This window comes from Pelmatolapia mariae, linkage group LG13 (genome assembly GCF_036321145.2).
Source record: "Pelmatolapia mariae isolate MD_Pm_ZW linkage group LG13, Pm_UMD_F_2, whole genome shotgun sequence".
Taxonomy (NCBI): domain Eukaryota; kingdom Metazoa; phylum Chordata; class Actinopteri; order Cichliformes; family Cichlidae; genus Pelmatolapia; species Pelmatolapia mariae.
Window position 1 is genome coordinate 28,702,978 of NC_086238.1, and position 18,304 is coordinate 28,721,281.

Genomic DNA, 18,304 nt, shown 5'->3' on the forward strand with positions numbered 1-18,304 from the left:
ACGTGACAGAAGGAATGGGTCACAAGGGCAAAACATGTAAACGAGAGGAGACGGGAGAAAAAGACATTACTGAAATACATGAAGGGCAAGGGCTGGGGCAGCCAACCAGTCACAGACAAAGAGCCACATTTTTTACTGTGTCACCACAAAGAGCCACATCATACACCTGGGCACACATGAACATCACCCATTCCTTCCTCTGTCCTGAGTTCAGTTCCGGGTTAGAGTATCGAACTCAGGACCCTAACCTCATCAGGCCGGGGTCTTTGTGTGGAGTTTGCATGTTCTCTCGGGCTTCCTCCCACAGTCTAAAGACATGCATTAGTGGGGGTCTTCTCGCCCCGTTCGCATTCACACAGAGATGCATTGAAGATCACCTTGTGGTTAGTGCCTTCTATTCGATGTACAGACTGAATAATAACACCTTCTAATTAGTATGTGGCCTGTTCTGTCTCCTATTGGTGCTTTTCTACGCGTAATCAGTGCTTGATGGCTTACTAAGCTTAACTTTTTTCACAACATTGATAACAAACACACACAAAACAACAACAACAACATATCTTACCTAAAAAAAACTTGATTGGACCACAGTTTTGATGTTCATCCTACATGTTTATTGAGATTGTCTAATGTCTGCGACGGTATCTTCTCCCACGTCTGCGGACACCGGAGGCCTTGTGGGGTCCCCTGCATCTGCGAACGGGGCGAGAAGACCTCGCATGAAACCTCGCATTCTCAAGGAGTAATCAAAGCAAACATTTTTTTTCTTTTTATGAGTAAGAGATTTCCTTTATGGGTTACATGATGGTGTAAGTTCCAGCACAGCTCATTTAGTTTGCAGAAGTGCTCCGAGGCCCCTATGAAACACATAATTGAAAGAATCTAATAAATTAGAGGGGTGCAGTAGCTGTAGTATGACTTTTTGTTCTCGTGCTGCATGACGACTTTACTTTTTTCTTTTTTTTGGTGGGAGGAAGTTGACATCTCAGTCCATTGTGACGTGCAGATCTTTGACTGGCTTATGAACTCCGTCAGGAGGAACTCAGCAGGAGAGGGAAACAAGGACAAACAAACCCGGCTTGGTAAAAAGAAACAAGAACAGAAAAAAATCAACATTATTACACATCCCTGAGCTGTCATTTACACCACCTGTGGCGCTTGCTTTATTGGTCACTAAACGTGGTGTGTGTTTGGTGCGTCACTGGCTGCGTGTTCTGTGTTATTTGTCGGTCGTGGGGTTTGGGCACTGATATTTGACATCACAGCAGAGAGACTGGATGTGATGTCAGAAAGATGACTGTTGTCCTGATTCGAGATATTGAGAACCAAAACAAAATATCAGAGGCCCAGAAGGATGCAATCAGATGAAGAGTTTATTGACAACACACGCGTGGGAAGAAGCACACAGCATCACATCTGCGAGGTTCTTCCCCAAACATACACAGAGAATGGTTTTTATAGCATCGGAGTATAACGCCTCCTCTTGCGTTCTATAACATATTTTTGTATTTCTAAGAACATCATTTGCATCTTGTACAGACAATGATCAATTTTTAGAGCCAAAGTCAGACACAGAAGTTCCTCTTCCTAGCATCTTCTTTCCAAATATGGCGATGATTTCAGACCCCTCAAGTCCCCATGGACTTGTCTTCTTTTTAGCACATCTTTGGTCACTTGTTACCAAGCAAACTCACTTGCACCAAGTTACAACAAGAAGCTGAATGCATTCGGGCCTCTGCTCAGGCCTGTTCCTAGATTATATGTATTATATGTGTTTTGTAAGCATGTATGCTGTTTTAACCTTAATGTTGTGTGTGTACACAATGATTATGGCTGCTCCTGTAATACAAATGTCAACATATGATCATGACAACATCTGTAACACAAGTTTCAATGCAATGCCAACAGCTTCAACAAATGCTTTGATGAAATGATGATTAATGCAATGATAAGGATGATGGTTATATACAGTCCAGCAGTAAACTAATTTCTTTAATTCTACAATTCCCTCTCTTGATGTCTCTCCCAGAGACATCACCACACCATTTCCTTGTGTCACTCCTCGACCCACTCTGTCACCTCTAGATCCATTAATGGCATCATGGGCCCCGAAACCACTATTCCCACATCCACTGCCTTCGCTCCGACCCTCTCTAGCCGTCCTCTGACTCGGCAAATCAGACAATAACTTCATGTCCCCTAGGTGGTCCAGTAATAAAACACCAGCTCCCACTTGAAAACACTTCATGCTTAAGTGATCTCTGCTCCTCTTCTGGGTCCCTCTCTAGTGGAAATCTTCTCCTGTAAGGGATAGAAAACAAACAGCCTCTCTCTGCTACACCTCACTAACCTACTGTGTTCATCTAATGTTCCTTTAATTATTCAAAGTTGGTTCACAATATCATGTTCTGGGCTCTATCCATTATATTAACTTTACTTAATCTCAATACTCTTTATGTGTGTGAGCAACGCTTTTAGTTTTATTAAACACACCCCGGGTAAAATATACACCATCCCCATGTCAGCCTAAATCTCCGCTAGAAAGCACACTTCAAAATTTTCTATCAGGATTTACGCCTCTTTTGCTTCAAGCATATACATAACATGCAAAAGTTACTGTTAACGCCAGTTAGACAAGTTTCCATTATCTACAACATTTTGTTTCACCCGGCTCACCCTCACACGTTTCCTGTTCACTTATTGCATATTTATCTTTAACACCTTTTACCTCAGTAGTTGCTAAGCAGAAACAAAGCAACATGTGGTCCACCTTTACCCTATAAAATAAACCCCTGTCATGTTTGTGTCTGTAAGCATATTTTGCATTCATTCATTACACTCCACGCCATCCCTGCAAGTTAGGAGCTGCAATTAACCTGCTATGTTCTCATCTTCCCTCAACATGTATCGCCTGGACACTCTCACCAGTGAAGCTTAAAACCCTTTTTGGACGGAACATCAACTCTAAACAAGCACATTGTGTATAAAATGAACTCACCCTGTAAATAGAGAGGTCACTGTGATGACAAACATATTCAATACTATTAAAATAATACTGTACAACATGTTATTAAATGCAGTCATCATAAGGCAGATTATATGATAGCAATAAAAGAATCTCTAAATCCCAAATCCCAACAGGTTCTGCTTTTAAATCTTCCCTGACTTTCCCTTCAAGTTCTGCTTTCTTAGTACAATCATGAGGTTCTCCTGATCCCATTAAATCTGCCATATTGATTCCTTCATGTGTAAATGTCAGATTTGGAGCATCTAAAACTTTACTCAGTCTCTGTTGTGCTAATGATGTCATAGTGAACGCCTGCGAGTTCACATATGCCACCACACTATGTGTAGTCAGAACTTTTAGTGAGTGTTCTCTCCCTACATGTGCTGTTTTCTATATTATTTTGGCAACCCCTGCTGCATGCTGTGTGCATGTAGGGTGCCTTGCTTCTGTTGGACTCAACCTTATGCTAACCTACATAAGTACCTGTCTTTCCTTATTTAATCATCTCCCGGGGTGAGAGACCTCTGCACAGCTCAGACGCCAGTTGCAAGAGCTCTCTAACATTAGAATCATCGGCTGTGACTTATATGGTGTTATTTCGGTGCCTTACACGTCACACAGTCTTGAACGTTGTTTATATGGGGAGTTCCTCTTTTTGTGTCTATATCTATTAATATGCCTTGTGCACTAAAACGTCCTGTTTTTCAGTCTGGCTGAGCACTTGTTTGTCAGTAAAAGGTGGCCTTGCTCTACAAGCCTTCATTATTAAAGTACATAAAACAACATAATGAGCAGATACACATTAAAAATATCTCTTTTATTCCTAACACCAGTCCCCCTTTTTCATTTCTCCCTTGAGAAATGAACTAATTCCTAATTTATAACATTTAAGTTTACTTCAATACAATCCAATTGAATTTTATTTATATAGCGCCAAATCACAACAAAAATTGCCTCAAGGCGCTTCACAGATACAGAGAAAAACCCAACAATCTTGTGACCCCCTATTGAGCAAGCACTTTGGCAACAGTGGGAAGGAAAAACTCCCTTTTAACAGGAAGAAACCTCCGGCAGAACCAGGCTCAGGTACGGGCAGCCATCTGCTGCGACCGCTTGGCGTGAGCTAACAGAGACTTTGAAGAGAGAGACCTAATATTTAATAATCCACATTTCACTATTTTATTCTTCTGTTCAGATTTCAAATTCTGTGTTGTTCTTTATTTGTTATTATTTATCTTTATATTGTTTATTGCTAGTTTTGGTTTGTTGTTGTCTGTTTGGGAGCTGACATAGTCTCTATGGATAAGGGTCTTTGGCGGGGTAGCATCAGGAGAGAAGCTCCAGAGAGGCATCTTCCATGTTAAAAGCTAAAATATAACAAAAGACATTATGCTAAACAAACAAAACCTTTCGATTGGCCAACCCTATCTGTCTCCTCAACGGGTTGTATATTTTCAATTTTTCCTTATTATTTTGTCATAAAATAAATCAAACAAATAACTTAAGCTGTGTGACAGCACCTTGCGTTTACGCCGGGCTGTGAGCTGCCCTGAATCTACTTGCTACACCCCCCTTTCACCCAATTTAATTTTTCAATCTTAATTTAAACTATTCCTGACCTTCCCCTTCTCTCATCTGATCATCTCAAGCATGTCCTGTACCAAATTTGCTTCCTCTTTTCAAGCCCACATTTAATTACAAGCTCTACCACATTTGCCCTATATGGCTGTCTCGACATGTTTCCTATCAACTTACAAAGATACCAGAGTTATTCTCAGAACTCAGAGCTGAGGTTCCCCTTTCCTAAGTCTGTATGCTCTAGAAGAGAGCAAGCTGCTAGTCGGTAAAGAAGTTTATCATCACAAAAGTTATTAGGTAAAAAGTCATGTAGACATTTGCTTAGTAATCCTAAAAGAGCACATTTCATGTAGCTAATCACATATATACAATTTTCCTTTGACATATCTTTGTGCAAGCCTAAATTATAACCTCTTATTCTAGAAATCAAAAAGAACCTGAAAATAACATTTTCTGCCTCCGTTTTACCATACCTAGATTATCAAAAACCCCAAACATCATCAAGTAATCCTAAAACCCATTTCAAATTAAACCTTAAATCCTGTAACTCCCCCCTTTTGTGGCACATCTTATGTGTTACAAAATCAAAATTCTCTTTTTTAGAAAATAGTTCTTTATGCTTTCGTCTGGATTGAATCGCTACAATCCTTTTAGACAGGGACTTTCAATCTGATCAGGTCCCCACAGGTAGCCTTTCCTCCACCCATTGAAATCTGGAAAAGTCACCTCATATTTGTTTGTCCGGAAATTTTGTCAGCGCTGTTCGTTCACTTTCTTCCAGGCCTGCTTCAGAACAAAAATCAGAAAAAAGAGAGCTGAGTATTAGCTCATCAAAGTACAAAACAAAATCACCTGACAGGTTTTTTCTTTCTAAGTGCACTGTTACAAAACCAATGGGCCCCCCTTAAACATGTCCATGTTTATTAAAACTCCCTCTATTAAAAATAAAACAACAACCTCAAAAATCTTCAACAATCTTAAATTTCACCCGTTCAACACACTGAAAACCTCGTCAAAAGCTTCACTGTTTTGTACACAACAATATCCCCCTTTAAGCACTTTACCATACTCAGATTCAGCCTAAGATATAAACACGTTATAACAATGTGTCAACACTAATTTATAAACCTCTTAATCAAATTTCTACCTCTGAACAGTCTACTTCTCCTTTAAGGCCTCAATCACACACACACAGCAAGCTCCTCTGTCATCACTCACACGAGCTCTCGAACTAATTTGCATACTGAGTCATATCTCAACAATTTAACTTGTCAAGAAAAATACATGTTTAAACCTGATGCCATTATTCAATTATTTTCATTTTCTTTCTATACTAATCACTTGTTTTGATCAATCAGTGCAAGAGCACTCCTAAGTCATTTAATTACATATGTTTGTGTTCTTGGCCAGGTTTTAATCGCATTAATCTTCATGAGCTTATCTCTGTAAGGTTAGTGCATTCTCTGTTTGTATGTGTTATTTTTATAAATGTTTCTTTGTCATCTTGTAAATGTTTCTTTTTTTTTTTTTTTTTTTTTTTTCCCAGTGTTTCAGACTCCTTTTGACAGGGTGTGTTTTCTCTCTTTGGCTCATCACTGGTCATTGTTAATGACCTTTCCCCTCCGCCTGTGCCCAGCGGGTTCACCCTTTAAGTCCCGTCTCCTCCAGTGATTCCAAGGTCACTTAGGGACTTAGCGAGCAGTCGTGACTGTGCCTGCCTTAGGTTGTCCCAGGGTTTCGAGGTGGGATCTTACCCGTCATGGGCTATCCAGCCTTCCATGCTCGCCTGATACGGGGCCAACTGGGCCAGGGTGTTATCAGGTCTAGGGGACACACTGGTTCTGGAAATTAAAGGAGTGTAAACTGCTCTCTTTATTTCATGTGTGTATTAACTTTCCAACAATAATTTCACATGTAACAGTTTGTGTACGTGCGTTTTCAATTCATTCATGTAATTGTTAGTTCATGTATTTATTTCTCTCGGTCTGTCTCTTTTCTAAAACCTGTAATTAATATAATTTTATTACTTTTTCTTAAAACATGCATTCGCCTCATCTTCTTAGAATTTAACTCATCTGTCTATTTCTCTGGGTGCTCCCCTGACATCATCAGTCACACACACACAGCTTCCTGTCACACACACAGCAGCACAGTATTTTCTGTTTCTCTTCCCTGTTTCAACTCATTGATCAAACACTTATTTTTTCATATTTACAGTCTACAAACCCTCTTTAGTTTTACTAAGTCTTGGTCTAAAAACAATACACCCTCCTCTCACACACACACTTTTAAATATACTAAGTTTTTGCATTTGTCAGTTTTTGTGACATCATTCACACAATACTTTCATAATCGTCTCACACACACTGCCTTTTTCTCTCAAACTTCCACTCTTTCACTCATTCTACTATAAACCTCCCTAGTGTTATTATTATTTATTTACTATTTGGTACAAATCACACACAATCATTCAAGTAGACAACACTCAGTAACTGTGACTGTCCTCTTAAAAGAGAAAAGAAATAAACACATATGGGACAATTCTCCCCATCTTAAACGAAATGTGACCTTTAATGTCTGTTTCTAAGTCATGTTCTTCTCTACACACGACTCTTGGCCTCCAGGGCATAAAACCTTGAACCTAAGTTTTTACTTTACCGGAACTAGTGCCTTACCAGAACCCTCATACGTGCAATAAAACCACCATATGTACAATGCTTTCTTTGACAAAGTTGTATTCTGTATTTTCTTACTCAGTTGTATATAGTGTTGGTATTCTACTTTATTCTATTGTATCTATTATTCTATTCTACTTTACTTTATGGCATTCCAGTGTTTTCCAATTTCTGCTGCCTAACTTTGCACTTTTGCTTTAACAAAACAGATTTCCCACCTGTGGGACTGATAAAGGTCATCTTTATCTTTAACTAGCCCTAACCTAAATCCTGTCTCATCCACTGCTGAAATTCTCGTTCAATGCACACATGTGTTGCAGTTTAAAATTAAAACAGGAAGTAACTCACCCCTAAGAACTTTGTGTGTGTGTCAATGTCTGTGTCCTTTTAAATTAAAAAGTGAACACATATGTGGTGAGTCCCCCTCAATTTACACAAAAAATGACATTAAATATCCTTTTCTAATTCCTGTTCTTCTTTAAACACCATTAATGACCTCCAGGTCATAACCTTTGGACTTATAACTCTAATATGAGTCCACACAGCGCACCAAGCACAGAGAAAATTCAACCTCAGTGCTTCAAAATTCTCCTCATAATCAAGAAACTGTTTCTGTCATTTATCTGCCCAAGAACTTCATCATATGGACCTCGCCGGGTCCAGTAATCTTCAGCACATGTACATCACTGCCGCCAGTGCTGATTTAATAACAGTTTCTTATCTCAATGCACCCAGTATTAACTTATCAGATGGACTGCAACACTTGTATCACAGCACGTCTAGTAATATTTTCAGAATTACTTCAACATGGTAAACATTGATTTTCCTTTCAAATCAATTTACCATTAAAACTCAAGATCACAGCTGACTCGATTCTCTGAAATCCTGAGTCAGTTAAACACCTTGTTCAACTCACGGTGTCCTTTTCTCAGACTCCCTCGTCTGAGCTCACTCTTTTACCCCGGCATTTCCACCGGAATGTTACGAGATCTTCCACTCTTACTTGGTGAAAGAAGGTAACTTCGTAAGGTCTCTCCACTGTCTCACAGTAGCAAACAACCCGGGCATGCAGGATATCCCCTTCCTACTGTAATTCAATTTTCATAGACCCAAAAGTAAGCATATTATCCCCTAGTCAAAAGTGAAACCGTGCGTCACACAGTAATACGCACTCAACCCTTAAAGTGAAACCAAACCTCTTCTTGTTTCGAAACTAAAAAGAGGAAGTAAACAGCGCCCAATTTTAGCTGCGCATGTTGTCACTCAACAACACACACACAGACACAGACCCAGGGCAATTCTTCCTGGATCATTTATCAACATTCTAAACCAACACAGTCAGCAGTGATAATTTTCTGGACCTCACCAGATCCTCCAAAATTCACGTAAGTGTATCAGTCGATTCTGCATTTCAGACCTTGCCGGATCTGTTCTCTTTTTCTTATTCACAGAAGTCCCCACTCAGAGCACCGTTCAAACCAACACAGTCAGCAATGGTTATTTTTAGGACCTCACCGGATCCACCAAAATTCATGTGACTGCATCAGCTGATTCCGAGTTCAGACCTCGCCTTATCTGTTTTTCCGCAACAGTACCCTAGTCAGAGCGCCGTTCAAACCAACACAGTCAGCAATGGTTATTTTTCAGGACCTCACCGGATCCACCAAAATTCATGTGACTGCATCAGCTGATTCTGACCTCAGTACCAATAAGTGTCTCCCAAAATGATCTTCTGATCATTAGCTATTTTAAACCAAGCCCACAACTCTTGGCAGGTGCCACCTGTAGTATGCCCACGCCGGAGCTCCCTTCCAACGTCTCAGAAGGGTAGGGGGTTCTCCAACCCCGTGGGTTTGACACTTATTAAACCATAAACCGACCAATAACCTATTACCTTGGTCTCTTTTTCTCTTTTACCATGAAATACCATATAACCATTTAACTCAGTACTGTTTTTCCTTAAAGTTTCATTATCCTTACTTCAAAGTCTGTCATTACTTCAAAGTTTTCTCAGTATTAATGATAAAACTCCAAACAAAACTTAACCAGTAAATCACTGACTACAATTTTAGAATGATAAGCCAATACAGCACAATTTCAGTTTAAGAGGTTTGTGCTCACCTTTTTTAAACGGGCGCCCTTTGTAGTCAGAGAATCACCGGAAATGTCTGTCTGTCTGATCACTCCTGGCCTCGAATTTTCTCCGCAAAAACCTTCAGAACCGAATCAATAGCCTCAATATCCCGGGTTTCGGCACCAAAACTGTCCTGATTCGAGATATTGAGAACCAAAACAAAATATCGGAGGCCCAGAAGGATGCAATCAGATGAAGAGTTTATTGACAACACACGCGTGGGAAGAAGCACACAGCATCACATCTGCGAGGTTCTTCCCCAAACATACACAGAGAATGGTTTTTATAGCATCGGAGTATAACGCCTCCTCTTGCGTTCTATAACATATTTTTGTATTTCTAAGAACATCATTTGCATCTTGTACAGACAATGATCAATTTTTAGAGCCAAAGTCAGACACAGAAGTTCCTCTTCCTAGCATCTTCTTTCCAAATATGGCGATGATTTCAGACCCCTCAAGTCCCCATGGACTTGTCTTCTTTTTAGCACATCTTTGGTCACTTGTTACCAAGCAAACTCACTTGCACCAAGTTACAACAAGAAGCTGAATGCATTCGGGCCTCTGCTCAGGCCTGTTCCTAGATTATATGTATTATATGTGTTTTGTAAGCATGTATGCTGTTTTAACCTTAATGTTGTGTGTGTACACAATGATTATGGCTGCTCCTGTAATACAAATGTCAACATATGATCATGACAACATCTGTAACACAAGTTTCAATGCAATGCCAACAGCTTCAACAAATGCTTTGATGAAATGATGATTAATGCAATGATAAGGATGATGGTTATATACAGTCCAGCAGTAAACTAATTTCTTTAATTCTTCACATCCCTGAGCTGTCATTTACACCACCTGTGGCGCTTGCTTTATTGGTCACTAAACGTGGTGTGTGTTTGGTGCGTCACTGGCTGCGTGTTCTGTGTTATTTGTCGGTCGTGGGGTTTGGGCACTGATATTTGACATCACAGCAGAGAGACTGGATGTGATGTCAGAAAGATGACTGTGATGTCAGAACCCTCTAAATCTTGTAATTTACAGATATTTAATTCCAAATGATTTGACTGCATTATTGTGTCTTTGGGTTATGACCCAAACTGTTTATCAACTTTGTGAATAAATTTGCGTCCCCCTGTGACCTCATAATTACACCACAGTTCAGATGGCATGAATGAGTCATGAGGTCACACCAATAGTGACAACATCAGCAGTGACATCACTAAAGTTGCCAGGTGAGTCCATAAGTAGAACCCGTGACGTGGAGCAGGTACCGCCGTTTTGGACAATGCCACGACGCAGGTATAGACACTCTGTGTCCCCGCTGTTCTGTGTTGGTACTGTGCCTCTATATAAATAGCATCATAATTTCATATTTTGTCAGCACTTCCTAGTAGTATGTAACTACACAATAGATGTCAGGGCTTGCGTGTTGAGATATGAATGGAGGTCCCAAGATGCAGGCACTGCTGCATAGAACATTTTCATCAATTACTTGTTTGCTCCGAAATCTACGACATGGCTATATACAGAAAAGCTCGACATGTTATGCAAAAGAAAAAAAAATACACGAACAAAAATTCTCGTAATTGTCAGTTTCGTAATTTCAAAATTCTCCAAAACCAACATTTTCTTTGATTGACTCATATTAAATTGCCTACGGTCAAATTCAGTATGAACAATATTACACGAACAAACGTGTGTGTGTGAACCTGCGCACACATTAGAATCACTTTGATCCCTTGTGATGCAGCAACTTTGCTTTGATCCTTTATGACGTGGTAGCTTTGCTTTGATCCCAAAACCCATAAATAGGAGCGCTCACCTATTATACTTCATGGCATAACGGACGTTGACCTGACACCAACCCAAACCCTTTCGAGATCTTTTGAGAGCATTTTACGACAGAAAACAAAACAAGTTCAGTTTTGTTTCTAACCAATTCACAGAGCAAACAGACAGATTGTGGCTATTTCAGTTTTTGTCCTGAGATGAGGTATGAAGTGTCTGTGGTGCAGCTGATCGGATCTGTCTCGAGACAGTCCAGGCTGCACTCACCTGCAACAGGTGGAGACTCACCAGAACATTCAGAACTCTGAATGTGTGTGCAGTGCGCGCAAGAATGTCCATGTTTGGATTTCTTTGGGGGAGTTTATCTCTGGATGTGTGCAAATTTGTGTGTATTCATGCGTGTCTGCGTAGAGGCTGGCTGTTAGGGTGGACCTCTGCGCAGAATCACAAGTGTGTGCAAACTTTTCCGTGTTTGGATTCTTAGGGTCCACCAATGTAAAGGGAGGTGAGGCGGCGCGCTCCGGGTTTTTCTTGCTTTCCTTCACACACCTGGAGGGCGTCGCCACCTCTTCATGAGGGCTGGCTAGGCTTTAGGAGCGTGTGTGTGTGTATATATCTGTACAACTGTGCTTATTGTTTTGTTTATTTCAAACTGATGCTTGTCCTCATGTCTGCAGTGCTGCCCTCTCCTGTATCCCGGCATGTTTCTAAGGTACGTTTTCTCCTTTTTTATGTTGTTCTTGTGGTTTTTGCCCAATGCCAGATTCGCCTCTCTATTGTGATGTCAAATATCAATGCCAGACTGGAGTCTCTCATGTGATGTCACATATCAATATCGGACTCTTGTCTCTGCTGTGATGTCAAATATCAATACCAGATTCACCTCTCTATTGTTAAGTCAAATATCAATGCCAGCTTCGCCTCTCTACCGTGATGTCAAATATCAATGGCAGATTCGTCTCTCTATTGTTAAGTCAACTATCAATACCAGATTCAACTGTCTATTGTTAAGTCAAATATCAATACCAGATTTACCTCTCTACCGTGATGTCAAATGTCAATGCCAGATTCACCTCTCTGATGTGATGTCAAATATCAATGCCAGATTAGCCTCTCTATTGCGATGTCAAATATCAATGCCAGATTGGGGTCTCTGATGTGATGTCAAATATCACTGCCTGACTCGCCTCTCTATTGAGAAGTCAAATATCAATGCCAAAATCAACTCTCTGTCGTGATGTCACATATCAATGCTGTTACGGCCCTAGCTGGGCCTCCTGAAACTGCCCTTGTGTGGGCGTGGTGTTTTTCTCCGCCTTCTCCTCTCTTGCCACTCCTACCCCCTCTGTTTCTCTCACTCTCCTCTCTCCCCAGGACACAGCTGCTCTTGATTAGCCTCGTTTGCCACCTGAATCCAGTCAGCAATCACCTCTGAGGCTATTTAAACTGGGGATGAGCTGTGACCAGGGTGGTGTTCTCTGGTGTCTCTGCTTTGTGGTCTTGGTGGGTGGTTGTCCTGCCTGAAGTGTGGAGTTGTGGAAGCAGTATAGCTGCTTTACGTGAGTACTGTGGGCTTGTGGGCCTCGGCAGCAGTAAAGCTAGCTGCTGCTAGTGACAGGGTGAGCTTGTGGGCCCCTGGAAGTGCCTCCTCGTGGTGTGGAGTTTTTGTTTGGTTGTTGTGTTCTTTGTTGTTATAACCTTTTTTCCTTTTTCCAAGTGTCATTGGTAAAACGGCGTTGCTGGCTCTTTATGTTAAGATTATTTATAATAAAGACTATTTTATTTACTAAAAGCACCTGTCTGTTCTCCTTTCATTCTGTTCTGGACTCATTTGTTACTGGTCCCCTCACTCGCATGCCTAGAACCCTTCGGGGGGGACGTAACAATGCCATATTCGTCTCTCTATTGTGAAGTCAAATACGAATGCCAGATTCGCGACACTCTATTGTGAAGTCAAACATCAATGCCAGATTCGCGTCTCTGATGTGATGTCAAATATCAATGCCTGCCTCGCCACTCTATTGTTTTGTCAAATATCAATGTGAGATTCGCCTCTCTGTCGTGATGTCACATATCAATGCTAGATTCGCCTCTCTCTTCTGATGTCAAATATCAATGCCAGATTCGCCTCTCTATTGTGAAGTCAAATACGAATGCCAGATTCGCCACTCTATTGTGAAGTCAAAAATCAATGCCAGATTCGACTCTCTATTGTTATGTCAAATATCAATGCCAGATTCGCCTCTCTGATGTGATGTCACATATCAAAGCGAGATTCGCCTCTCTATTGTGATGTCAAATATCAATACCATACTCGCCTCTCTATTGTGAAGTCACATATCAAAGCGAGATTCGCCTCTCTGTTGAGAAGTCAAATATCAATCCCTGACTCGCCTCTCTAATGTGATGTCAAATATCAATGCAAGATTCGCCTCTCTATTGTAATGTCACATATCAATACCGGACTCTCGTTTCTATTGGGAAGTCAAATATCAATACCAGATTCGCCTCTCTAATGTGATGTCAAATATCAATGCCAGATTAGCCTCTCTGTTGAGAAGTCAAATATTAATTAAAGTTTCGTGTCTCTTATGTGATGTCACATATCAATGCCAGATTCGCCTCTCTATTGTGATGTTAAATATCAATGCCAGATTCACCTCTCTATTGTGATGTCAGATATCAATGTCAAACGAACCTCTCTATTGTGATGTTAAATATCAATGCCAGACCAGCCTCTCTACATTGATGCTAACTATCAATGCCAGATTCACCTCTCTATTGTGAGGTCAGATATCAATGTCAAACGAACCTCTCTATTGTGATGTCACATATCAATGCCAGATTGGCCTCTCTATTGTCATGTCAAATATCAATGCCAGATTCGCCTCTCTATTGTGATGCCAAATATCAATGCCAGATTCGCGTCACTGCTGTGATGTCAAATATCAATGCCAGATTCACCTCTCTATTGTGATGTCATATATCAATGCCCGACCAGCCTCTCTATGTTGATGTTAAATATCATTGCCAGATTCACCACTCTATTGTGATGTCAGATATCAATGTGAAACGAACCTTTCAATTGTGATGTCACATATCAATGCCAGATTCGCCTCTCTATTGTCATGTCACATATCAATGCCAGATTCGCCTCTCTATTGTGATGTCACAGATCAATGTCAGATGAACCTCTCTACTGTGATGTTAAATATCAATGCCAGATTCGCCTCTCTATTGTAATGCCAAATATCAATGCCAGATTCGCCTAACTGAGGTGAAGTCAAATATCAATGCCAGATTCGCCTCTCTATTGTCATGTCAAATATCAATGCCAGATTCGCCTCTGTATTGTGATGCCAAATATCAATGCCAGATTCTCGTCTCTGCTGTGATGTCAAATATCAATGCCAGATTCGCCACTCTATTGTGATGCCAAATATCAATGCCAGATTCGCCTATCTATTGTGATGTCATATATCAATGCCAGATTCGCCTCTCTATTGTGATGTCATATATCAATGCCAGACCAGCCTCTCTACATTGATGTTAAATATCAATGCCAGATTCAACTCTCTATTGTGATTTCACATATCAATGCCAGACGAACCTCTCTACTGTGATGTTAAATATCAATGCCAGATTCACCTCTCTATTGTGATGTCACATATCAATGCCAGATTCGCCTCTCTGTTGTGGTGTCACATATCAATGCCAGATTCGCCTCACTATTGTGATGCCAAATATCAATGCCAGATTCGCCTAACTGTTGTGATGTCAAATATCAATACCAGATTCGCCTCTCTATTGTCATGTCAAATATCAATGCCAGATTCGCCTCTGTATTGTGATGCCAAATATCAATGCCAGATTCTCGTCTCTGCTGTGATGTCAAATATCAATGCCAGATTCGCCACTCTGTTGTGATGCCAAATATCAATGCCAGATTCGCCTATCTATTGTGATGTCATATATCAATGCCAGATTAACCTCTCTATTGTGATGTCACATATCAATGTTAAAAGAACGTCTCTATTGTGATGTCACATATCAGTGCCAGACAAGTCTCTCTACATTGATGTTAAATATCAATGCCAGATTCACATCTCTATTGTGATGTCACATATCAATGCCAGACCAGCCGCTCTACTGTGATGTTAAATATCAATGCTAGAGGTGAATAAATAAATAAAGAGGTGAATCTGGCATTGAAATGTGACATCACAGCAGAGAAGCAAGTCTGGTATTGATATGTGACATCACACTAGAGAGTTGAATCTGGCATTGATATGTGACATCACAATAGAGAGGTGAATCTGGCATTGATATTTGACATCACAGTAGAGATGTTCGTTTGACATTGATATGTGACATCACAGTAGATAGGTGAATCTGGCATTGATATGTGACATCACAATAGAGAGGTGAATCTGGCATTGATATTTGACATCACAGTAGAGATGTTCGTTTGACATTGATATGTGACATCACAGTAGATAGGTGAATCTGGCATTGATATGTGACATCACAATAGAGAGGTGAATCTGTCATTGACATTTAACATCAATGTAGAGAGACTGGTCTGACATTGATATGTGACATCACAATAGAGAGGTTAGTGGTCCATTGATATGTGACATCACAATAGAGACGTTCGTTTGACATTGAAATGTGACATCACAATATAGAGGTGAATCTGGCATTGATATTTAACATCAATGTAGAGAGACTGGTCTGGCATTGATATGTGACATCACAATAGAGAGGTTAATCTGGCATTGATATGTGACATCACAATAGAGAGGTGAATCTGGCATCGATATTCAACATAACTGTAGAGAGGCTGGTCTGGCATTGATATATGAATTCACAATAGAGAGGTGAATCTGGCATTGATGTTTAACATCAATGTAGATAGGCTGGTCTGGCATTGATATTTAACATCACAGTAGAGAGGCTGGTCTGGCATTGATATGTGACATCACAATAGAGACGTTCGTTTGACATTGATATTTAACATCAATGTAGAGAGGCTGGTCTGGCATTGATATGTGACATCACAATAGAGAGGTGAACCTGGCATTGATATTTAACATCACAGTAGAGAGGTTCGTCTGACATTGATATGTGACATCACAATAGAGACTTGAATCTGGCATTGATATTTAACATCACAGTAGAGAGGCTGGTCTGGCATTGATATGTGACATCACAATAGAGAGGTGAACCTGGCATTGATATTTAACATCACAATAGAGACGTTCGTCTGACATTGATATGTGACATCACAATATAGACGTGAATCTGGCATTGATATTTAACGTCAATGATGAGAGGTTCGTCTGATATTGATATGTGACATCACAATAGAGATGTGTGTTGTGGGATTTCTCTTTAGTGTATTGTTCTTTAATGTATTGAAATGCTTTCATGTTACTTAGTTTAGTATGTCTATTTCACACCTCATTCACGCTGGGAAACAGACGGTGAGAAACTGCTGAATGTCTCCCAGGATGCGGAAGCTCACACAGGAATTCTTGACCCCAAAGTGGGGGAGATTCACACAGGTGATGGAGAGTCTGTCTGTTTAGAGCCAAGGTGTGAACTGCAACTGTAAAAGCCTTTTGTTCTGTGACTGTGTATAAAAAGGACCTGAACTGTTCATTGTTAGAGACGACTTTCAGTGCCTCCTGACTGACGTCCCTCCTCATGCATGAGATAGCTGAAATAAAGGTGTTGTTACAACTCATCCCGTCTGCAGGCTTTGGTAATTAAAATTTCCACAACAGTTTGGCGTCACGAACAGGGTGATCCAGTGTTCTCGCTGAAGGTCGGCTCTGGGACAGCTGATCACCCCGAGGTAGCAAAACGCTTCGGTCCTGCCAGCTGTTTAAAAGTAAAGAGAAAGGCAGAGTCACAGAGCCTGTGCTTCAGCGACCACCGAGATCACCTTGACGAATCGAGATGAAACTCCTGCAGAACGGTGAGCTGTATCTATCTTTTTAACAATTCACGAGAGTTTTGTGTCTGGCCGTGTGAGCGTGTTGCAGCCTTCGGAGAACTCAAGAAGGTGAACGTGTTACGACCGTCCAGGGCAAGAGCTCCGAGGGAGTCTCCGTGTAGAATCACGCAGAGTCTTCGTGTAGAATCACGGAGTTACATCCCTAGCATCTTCTAAAAGACCCTAACTTCTTCAAAGGAGACTGGGGGTGGCGGTGTTCGTTCCTTGGTCCGTAGAAGGCAAGGAACCTCACGGGGGACGCCTCGTGTAGTAATATGGGATTTAGATCCAGTAAGGCAGCCAGCGGAGCCGGATTAGAGGCTCGAGAGACGGCTGGGGCAAGCGTTCCACGAGGTGGCCAGGGACAAATCTCAATATTTGACTGTATGGTTAAGAAATGGTGAATTGGGTGTATGAAATATGTTGTTAAGTGGCCAAAACTAAACGGGTTTCCCGAAAAGGGATCGCTGAGTGTTAACCAGTTAAAGAAAATAGAGGAACAGTTGCGAGAGGAAGAAGCAAAATTATTGGAAAAAGGAAAAGTTAGGACCATAGATCTACGTAGAGTAAGCGATGAGAAGGAATGCTTGAAAATGTGGATAGGGGAAGCAGAAAGAAGAGAAAACAAAGCAGCTCTGAAAGAATTACCTAGAGAAGTCCGTGGAGGGGAGGCTGACGCAGAATCTGCGTCAGCGCCTCTTCCACCTCCGTATAACACGGAGAACAAAACATCATTTCCCTGTTCACGCACTGTTTGTGCTTCCCCAGTACAGGCTGTTTTGCAAGGCCTGAAAGCCGATGCGGACCTGGACTCCTTTCCCTCCCCATCCCGCTCTGCACCACGCGCCCCACAGCCAGAGGATGCAAGCGCCAATCCCGCTACTGAGGAGCGACAGCCCCGTCAGGATGAAGCGGAAATAGTGACACTCAGATCCGACACAGCGCTCAGCAACACACGGAGTGCGTCGCGAGGTGAAAACGCGCCGCGAGCTGAAGCGACGAAAACACAGCAACGGAGAGCTGTGAGAGGAAAGAACAGATGTAAGGACAGCCGCCATGGATATTACGCCCTGCCTTTTGCTACGGATCAGCCTGAATATTCTCTCACTGATGACGAGC